Below are 9,696 nucleotides of genomic sequence, written 5' to 3'. Positions count from 1 at the left end.
GGACATGCAACACTGACCTCAGGCTGCCATGTCACATTCACAGGAGCCATAACAGACAAGACAGGGGGACGAGTTCAGCCCCAAGAAGCACATGTAAGAATTCTGGGCTTGTGGATAGATAGGGCCACTGCACCGAGGCACAGGGCAAGGAGCTAGTGACAGATATAGTGGTTAAGGTACAAGGCTAACGGTTAGGGACACACAGTGACCGTAACAAGGTCCAACTGAGTAGAATAGCTTGTGTCTGCCTATCAGCTTACCTGTAAATGATTACACTAGAATATATACCAAGCACTGCACGAATTTTATCTAATCTTCAAAACTGCTCCATGAGGTACATCCTGTGTTTTACTCTCATTTTAGAGATGAGGAACTGAAGGCAGAGAAGTCAGTTCGTGTAGGTATGAAGTGGTAGCACTGGGATCTTAAAGAGTATTTAAGACTTAGTGTGTTTTTATTGCTGAGCATAGGATCTGTCTTCAGTGACACACCTCCTTTGACAAGGTTCACCTTCTAATCTTTCCTGTCCAAGCTCTTGGGAGGCAGAGGCAGGTGGATCTCTGAGTTTGAGAACAGTCTGGTCTACATACTGAGTTTTAGGACAACCAGGAATACATAATGAGGTCCTGTCTCAAAAAAAAAAAAAAAGTACATGCATGTGCTTTTTTCTGTGTGCATTTCCACTTGTCTGTATGCCCACAGAGGACAGAACAGAGCCTTGGACACACCAGCACTGGAGTTACATGTGGTTGTAAGCCACCTAACATGGGTGCTAGGAACTGAACTTGGGTCCTCTGGAAGAGCAGCAAGTACTTTAAAGCACACAGCCATCTTTAAACACTAATCACAAACTCATCTTTTAAACAAGTAAAAAAGAGATCCACTTCATAGATCTATAGCATTAAATGTAGTGGTTTACGCAAAGTAGCTGGTATTCCCTCGGCTCTCAATAAACACTGGCTTCCTTCCATCTCTGGACATTTATTTTTTCAAAAAAAAAAATTGTCTTTATTATCTCTAATTGTGTATATCTGTGTGTGAGTATGTGCGTATGAGTGTAGGTGATCTCAGATCCTCTGCAAGAGCAGTATGCAATGCTCTAAACTGCTGTGTCCATTCTTCTGTCCCATCTCTGAATATTTCTAAGCAAGCACCATGGAGATTCATCAGGGATTATAGAATGGCCAGACCATAACCATCTACAGCTGACACAGCTAATTTTAATTTGTGTGGTCATTCCTAGTGACCACACTCTTTCTTTAGAACCTTTCTTAGACTGGGGTATAATGATATACATATGTCATCCCCAGAACTTGTCACCCATGAGTTCAAGTCCAACCTGGTCTACAAAGCAACTTCTACAAATCGAGTTCTACGGCAGCCAGGACTGCATAGTGGGATCACATTGAGAAAAAAAAAAACTCTTCCTTTTGGAGGTCCCTTGAGTTTTATTCACCAAAATTTATACCTGCCAAAAGTGTTCACAAAAAAACAGGTATGATGAGGCCTGGGGATGTAGCTCAGTGGCTAGAGTGCTTGCTTTGCATGCAAGAAGCCCAGGTTAATTCTCAGCACTGCATACGCTAGACATCATGGAGTGAGCATACCTGTGATCCCAGAACCCTAAAGATGGAGGCAGGAGGGTCAGAAATTCAAGGATATTCTCAGACACCTAATGAGTTTGAGTTTGAGGTCAACCTTGCATACATAAGACCCTGTCTTAAGCAAAAAAAAAAAATATCTGGGCTGGTAAGATGGCTCAGTGGTTAAGAGCACTGGCTGTTCTTTCAGAGGTCCTGAGTTCAATTCCCAGCAACACTATGGTGGCTCACAACCATCTGTAATGGGATCTGATACCTTCTTCTGGTCTGTCTGAAAACAGCTACAGTGTACTCATATTCATAAAATAAATTTTTAAAAAAATTTTTAAATCTTTAAAAAAAAATTCCGCGGGCTGTAGTAGCACACATTTAATCTCAGTATTCCAGAGGCAGTAGAAGGCAGATCCTTGTGTTCGAGGCCAGCCTTGTCCACAGAGAAAGTTCCAGGATAGCCAAGACTACAAGGAGAAACTCTTGAAAAACCAAAAGAATCAAAATAAGAAAAAAAGAAGGAAAGAAAGAAAATCCCAGGAGAACAGCCCCCAAGATTCCTGACTTTTTCATACTTGTTCCTGAGCAGCCATCTTTATCATGGGGTAATTTTAAAAATATTTTTATTTCCATTGAGCTTCTTAAAGAATATCTTTCCCCTCATAGCGTTGGCTATATTTGGAATGTTACAAAAAGATCTCTAGTCTCTAGGACTTTCCATGTTGCCCTCTGTACCTCATGCCCAGAGAGATATAACCTCCCTTCTACCCACTCCTCAGCTCACGGTTCTTCATTTAATTTTTCAAAAGACAATTTGATGTTCTTGAAAGATTAACTCTGTTCCCTGTTGATCTAGCAAGATGCCTTTGGACTTATACTGTTAAATACTCTATTAGATGCTGATCAGAATTGCTCTGTGCCTTAAAATGTTTTTTAATGTTTATGGGGCTATGTCTTGGGGGGGTGGGTTCTGGGCATGTACATATGAGTACAGTGCTGGAGGAAACCAGGAAAACTGTGTTGGATCCCCTGGAACTGGAGTTATAGGTGGTTGTAAGCCCCTGAGAATCAAATTCAGTTCTCTGCAAGAGCAGTGTGTGCTCCTAGCTGCTGAGCCATCTCTCCAGCCCCCTTTCTTCTATTCAAAATGTGTGACAATGATTAATACCCATTGCTAAGTGTTTGCTGTCTGCTGGGCTTTATACTTATGTGTGCCAAGTGCTTTACCCCATCATCTCCTTTATTGCTGATAAATATTGCTTTATTGCTCCTTTATATCCCTAGTCAGGAATCCTGTTATTGTCCCCATTTCATAGAGGAAGAAACAAAGCTCAGGTAGCCTGGTCACAGAAATGGTAGAGCCAGGGCCATCAGTTCTGTCTGATTCCATGATCCATACTTCCCACCACGTCTGAGGCCACCTGTCACTTCAATGCTTTGGGTTTGAATGATTCATTTTCTTCATGCCCACCATCATCCCCAAACACCTGCCTGGCTCCTGCCTTCAGAATTAATGATGGTGGATAGATGGGATGACATCCGGGTGACCTCCCAAAGTGAGCTTGCAATGCTTTCTCTTCCAAACCAAGTAGTGAGAGCAGGCCCATTGGGGGGTGTCATTTCCTCACCTCCCCAAAAGTAATTCGGTTGTTTCTGCTTGTCAAACACTTCTGTGTGTCTTCCCTAAGCTCCCATTAGTCATTGAGCTACGTCAGTAAGTGAATGGATTTACTGTCCTCCAGCAGCTGCCAAGCTACAAGCACATGCTCAGAACATGGCAGCAGCAGGGCCCGCACAGGGGGCCCAACAGACATCCAGGCTCCCCAAATTAAGTCCAGGCTCTAAGACCAGAGAGGATTTTGAGGAAGGAAACTATTGTTCTGTATTCAGAAGCAATCTGCCCAGCTCAGCCCCTTCCCGGGAGAGGTGACGGAAGGACATTGTGTGCCCAGAGATGACAGACATATAAACAATTTTCTTGCTGAGGTATGGCCCCTCTCTGCTCAACACAGAGCCCATCTGTCCAACAGTGTTTGAAATAACACCACCGGATGGCCAGAAAGGAGTGTCCATTGTCACATGCACTTTTGTTCAGCAGGCAGTCCACACAGGTCCCTGTAATTCAAATCGAAACAGCTTCTCCTGTGACAGGGAGGTGGGGAGGGAAAGTGGTAGTTTGTGATTTCACCAACCGGGAGGATTGTTTTTCTAAGAATTTCTGCCAGTGGCTGTGGAGGACTCTTTGTGCATCTACGGGAGATCTCAAAATTTAGGCAGCTATCGGATTCCAAATTAAACACCTAGCTGCTGCTTGCTTGCTGGAAAGGCAGGCCTGTCCTACTGATCTGTGTTTAGGAAAGACTGGGATTTGATTGTCCTTCCTGCCTTCCTGTGGACGTTGTCCTGGCTCATTAGGCCAAGGTTACAAATAAGATATCAGGGCACAGATAAGAATTCAGGGGATCTGTTCAAAATTCAGAAACAGGGGTAGGAAGATGGCTCAGTGAGTAAAGTACAAACACGAGGATATGAGTTCAGATCTCCAGCACCCACATGAAACATCAGTGCTGGAAAGGTAGAGATATGGGGATTCCTGGGAGTTCTCTGGCCAGCCTGTCAAGCTGGTGAGATTCAATTTCAGTGAGAGACCCTCAGCAGGTAAAGGTGTTTGTCACCAAAGTTGACAACCTGGGGTTGATCCATGGGGTCTACATAGTGGAGGGAAAGAATCTGTTCTTGAAAGTTGTCCTTTGATTTCCACATGACTACCTACTGTACATGTGAAAACACCTGAATATATACACATGCACACATATATACACGTGCACACATATACGAATGAATGAATGAATGAATGAATGAATGAATGAATGAATGGAATTTTACATGGTGGGGAGTGATAGAGAAAGATACCCGGTGTTGACTTATGGCCTCCATGGCACACATATCTATAGACACACACCCATACACTACATAGATACACACATACTAAAGAACAGCTCAGAAATGGTTGGTATCAAGCCTCTGGCCTCAGATTTCCTGGTATAGGTGATGCTAATCTTAGCACATGGAGACTTCCTGTTTCTACATGAAGTTTTTTGTCATCTGTTTTTCTGAGATGAGAGCCAAGTGAATTGAAACACGTTCTCCTTTCTCCTAAACATGGACCTTAGCCATCCTCGAGGGGGAAGAACAAAGATGATGCCGTCAGGACTTTGGCTCATAAATAATTACTGGAGCTCAGCATGGCCTGTGCATCAGTAGGCCTGTTCCCTGTCCTGGATCCTTGTTATGTGCTGCAGAGGAGAGCTCAGAATCTTATGTTTTTATAAATGTAGAAATAATTTCAAAACAAGGCTCCGGGTGTAGTTCAGTTGGTAGAGCTCTTGTCCAGAATGTCAAAGACCTGAGTTGTACAGAGTTGGGGCTTGGTGCACACCTGTAAAAACACTCTGGAAATAGAGACAGTCAGGAATTCAAGGTTATTCTCTGCTACATAGTAACTTTAAGCCTAGCCTGGGATACAAGAGACCTTGTCTCATGAAAGAAAAAGTTTAAAAGTAGTCATGTAACTGTTTACTTGAAGTTTGTTAGAGATTATGCCCTCTGAATGAAATGACCCAGAGTTCTTCCGAATATCAGTGTTCCTGGTCATGCTGATATCAAGCTTGCCTCTGGATTGTCATGGAAGCTGAGGCAAGGGAACAGAATAGGCAGGAGAGAAGAGAAGGACTTCCTTTGTATTTCCCAACATCTCTGTACCATGGCGCACAGAGAAGATGGTGGTGGGTGGCTCTTAGCCAGAGATGCTCAGACTAAAGCCCCTGCCATTTTTACCACACTCGGGGCTATGGGGATCAGAGGCTCATGGACAACCATACCCCATTCCTATCCATTTGCTGCAAACCTCTGATACAGTTGATGTGAATGGACTGTGAAAGACGGAGGTCCTGGTATCCTTCGAAAATCTGATGTGAGAAAATTCAAGTGTACACACACAGAATTTTGTCTCGAATCTGCAGTGGTAAATGTGAGTGCTCAAGTCCTACTTCACATCAGATCATTAATCAAAGAAAGGAGTTAGCGAAGAAGTGAAGGTACAGTCGTCTGAATAAATCTAGCCACAAGGGTTTTTAAAAATCCATGTGAAAGGTCTTTCACACACTGTTTCTATAAAGGTCTGGGCTTGGAAGCAATTCAAATGCTAGGGGTTCAGCTGAAAACACCCAAGTTAAGCATTTAGATCCCAACGGTGCAGCAAACTGCATTCACAGTAGACTGTCAAGCACGGTGTTGTCCACTTTCAACAAAGTTTCAATGTTAACTTGGTCAGGATGATTGTTCAGTAAACAGTCAGTTCAACAGGGTAAATTTAATTTCTGAGCCCCTGCCTTCCAAAGACGTTCCAAAGAGAACCTCCTCTCCTCTCTAGGATGTGCCTGGTGGAACGAGAGGGGTGTAGATCTTTGTTGTTTGATAGTGGCTGCTTTAAGTGCCTCTCGGGATAAGCGCCTAAAGCACCTAAGTTGCTAAAGTGGCATATACTCAGAACAAGACAAGGATAAAAGCCATTACAATAACTTCAAAACCAAAATGAAAATCAGATCTCTAAAGGCTCAGTGGTGACTGAGGGGCAGAGCCCTGGGCTTTCGCCTGGAAGAGTGTGGGACTTCTGTGAATTTAATCTCACATCTACAAAAGCTCTGTCTTGGTGCAAAACACAGCTTAGAGGTCAGCCTTTCAATGATCTGCTGGGTCGATAAGTGTTTAAACAATTTCATAACAAATTATTTGCCGGTGGGAGCAGAGTGACTTGGCACAGGATACCTTTGAAGGAGCTAGTTCCACACTCCCAAATTATTTTCGTGTCCTTCCAGCTCGTGTTGGGTTTCCTCAAAGTCTATTAGCAAAATGGAGTGCTAGAAGTCAGCAGTATTACGTTGTCTTCTGGTGTGTGTCAACCTTAATGAGAGACCTAGACCTCAGAAAGGATAGGACACATTCAAGGAACAGAGTGATGTCTCCATGTCAGAGGAAGACAGACAGATGGGTGGAGGTCAGGGGTCAGGGAAAACAAGTGAAGTGGCAGTCCATCCATCAGTCCCTCTTCTCCCTTGATTGATGGGTGCTGCCCACCCAATCCTGGTTCAGGGGAGGCAAGTCATCCTCTGGGCTATTCTGGTTTATCTGAAACTCTCAAACATCTATGACGGAAAACAGTAACCATCAAAGGCTGAACTTGGCATTCGTTTTGGGGGAACCAGTGAAGTGTTAACACATTTCAGGTTAGCAGACTGGGAAAACTCTCCTGAGACTTAGGTAGGGAATAAAGGCCTTCTCCTAAGGGATGGGGCTGTATCTTAGTAACTGTAGTGATGCTAACAATTCAGGCATGGTAACAGGGAATTTTAATTGTTTGTGCCAGAAAGCTCTACATACCTAGGAGCAGAGGACATTGGAGATTCTGACCTTTGGAAACCTCATTAAGAACATCTAGACTATGAAGAGTAGGGAGGGAAAGGGAAGGAGATTTAGCAGCTCTGCAGTTATTTATCTGGAGATGTTCCTTTTCCTAAGAGGTTAGGATTTTCGTCTCCTTAGAGATCTCCATCCATGTCACATTCATGTCAGAGGCTCCCTATCTAGTCTTGATCATCAGAGGATGCTGGGAGTAGTCCTGGGTGTAAGCCCTGGGTGTAGGCCCTGGGTGTAGGCCCTGGGAGGTGGCATGGCCTGATAGTGTCAGTGCCATTGGTCTCTAAAACGTCTCTTTATCCAAGAGGAACTCCCATCCTGTCCCACCCTGTCCTGTCTCATCCCGTCCCATCCCCCACCCCTGCCTTATTGCCGTACCAGCCTATTGTAGCAGTACATGCTATACTCACAGGGTATGAATGGGTCATCCAGCTTATTAAATCTGGGGTTTACCAATGTCCTGTCACTGACATTTTGTAGGGGGTTGGTAGGGGGTTGGGGGGAGGTGGTGATAGTGGTGGTGGAAATCAAACCTGGAGGCTTATACATGTTAGGCAAATGCTCTACTGTTAGACCAGGTAAACGGTTGTGTGGGTTTCAAAAACAGGGTAGATTGAAGCTGGGTGGTGGTGTTATATGGGTTAGGGTTAGGGTTAGGGTTAAGGTTAGGGTTAGGGTTAGGGTTAGGGTGTTATATGTCTTTAATCCCAGAACTTGGGGGCAGGGCCAGGGCAGAGACAGGCAGATCTCTGAGACTGAGATCAGCCTTTTCTACAAAGCTAGTTCCAGGACAGCCAGGGCTACACAGAAAAACCCTGTCTCAGAGGTAGCGGTTAGGTTGGGGGAGGGAGTGGAGAGAGTAGATTGAGACTCTTATGTGGTGTTTCTACATTCTGGTCCTTATCAAAGAAAGAAGTCACAAATAAAGTAAGGAATTGATAGTTGGTTTATTCCAGGGCCAAAACAAGTTTACAGGTTGAAGGAGGCCTTTAGAGAAAGGACCTGTCTCTGGAACAGGGGACAGGTTTTCTTTTCTTTCTTACTCTTCCTTTTTTTTTTTAAAAAAAAAAAAAAAGAGCAAACTTTTGTTTTTATTCATGACTTAAGGCAAGGGGGTAAATTGTGAATTTCCAGAATGGGGAAGGTCCCTGGAAGACAGTTTCCTGGAGCTTCTGGGACTAGAAAGGAGTCAGATGTGTGATGAGAGGCAGCAAATTTGCAAGAGTAACGAGATTGCTATTATAATGAAGTAAATTTTGTGGTGAGAGGGTGTCTCAGCCCCGTGGCTCTCAGCTGGTTTGGAGCAGTCCTGCTAAATGATAACACTCTGCAGCTGCTACAATCTCCCTCTCGACCTGCCTCAGTTTCCCCCTGAGATGGTCAAATCTATACCATCACGGCTGAGCTACAAACATAACTTTTTTTTTCGTTTATTTTTGAAAAGACAACCTTATTTTGACTCTAAGTTGCCCAAGGCCTCAAATTCATGATCCTCCTGCCTCAGCTTCCTGAGCGTTAACGTTGGAAGTGCACATCGTCATAACTTGTATTTCTCTTACAGAAGTGACTATTGGCTATTCAAAGCATCAATGACAGCCTAAAGCAAACATTCAGGGACAGTTTGGGTAGAAACAAGAGGAGATAAAAGATTCTTCAGGTAGTCAGGACTGGGAATGGTAGAGAATTTTCTAGGTAGCCGAGTCTGAGGAGGTTGCGCATGCTCTGGGCAGTCAATAAGGGAGCAGAGCATACACAGGTGGAAGGATCCTTTGGATAGAACAGCCTGTACAGACAGGCAGGAGCCCAGGCACCAGTAAGTATGTGGAAGGCTAGAAGAGAAACAAGGCAGGAAAGGGCAGGTGGTGCTTACCTTGAGATTTTTAAACTCTACATCCGTGAAGTAGAAGTGGAGCTGGAAGTTCTGCTCGACTCCCCAGACTAGGAAAAGAGGGGTGATGGTCTAGTTCTTAGCACCTGGGAAATTCCTGACACGTCTGTTGAATGAATGAATGAATGAATGAACAAATGAATGCAACTGGTTTTATCACGTTCTCTAAATGGACAGAACTGGTAGGAAGTTAGAGAAAAGGAGAAGACATATTGTCTTCTAACCACTTTTCTCTGACCATGTAGGAAAAGCATACTTTAGAGTCATGGTGAAAACCATAAAGTACTATATTGTGTAAGAGAAGAGAGAAAAGAAAGCTGGAATGATTTTTAAATATACCCAACTCGTGGATTTGTAAATTATTTTAATTTATTTAAACTTATGTGGTTGTCTCCTCCTCCAGCTCTATTCTATAGGCAAGGCAATGCCCTGGAAATTGGGACAGGGACCCTACTGGGCACTTCCTGCTTCTAACCCAAATACTGTCCTCATAGATGAATACCTGGAGCTGACTTTCAGGGAAAAGGAGATTCCAAAAGATATTGTGAGTTCCACGATGGTGTGTGTGTGTGTACACCCACTCCTTTCCCTTTTGCCAGTTAACCTGTGATCTTTGAACCTGTGATCTTTGGATCATCCTCCATTTCAACTCATCTTTCCCCGAGTTCTCTCCTTCAGAGGAAGCAGTAGTTATTCACTTCCTCACAGGCCCTGCCTTACTGTACTTTTTGAGAAAAATTA

The sequence above is a fragment of the Grammomys surdaster genome, unplaced genomic scaffold (genome assembly GCF_004785775.1).
Source record: "Grammomys surdaster isolate TR1022 unplaced genomic scaffold, NIH_TR_1.0 65, whole genome shotgun sequence".
NCBI classification, from domain to species: Eukaryota; Metazoa; Chordata; class Mammalia; order Rodentia; family Muridae; genus Grammomys; species Grammomys surdaster.
The sequence above is the reverse complement of the archived record's forward strand: the minus strand, read 5'-3'. Positions refer to the sequence as shown.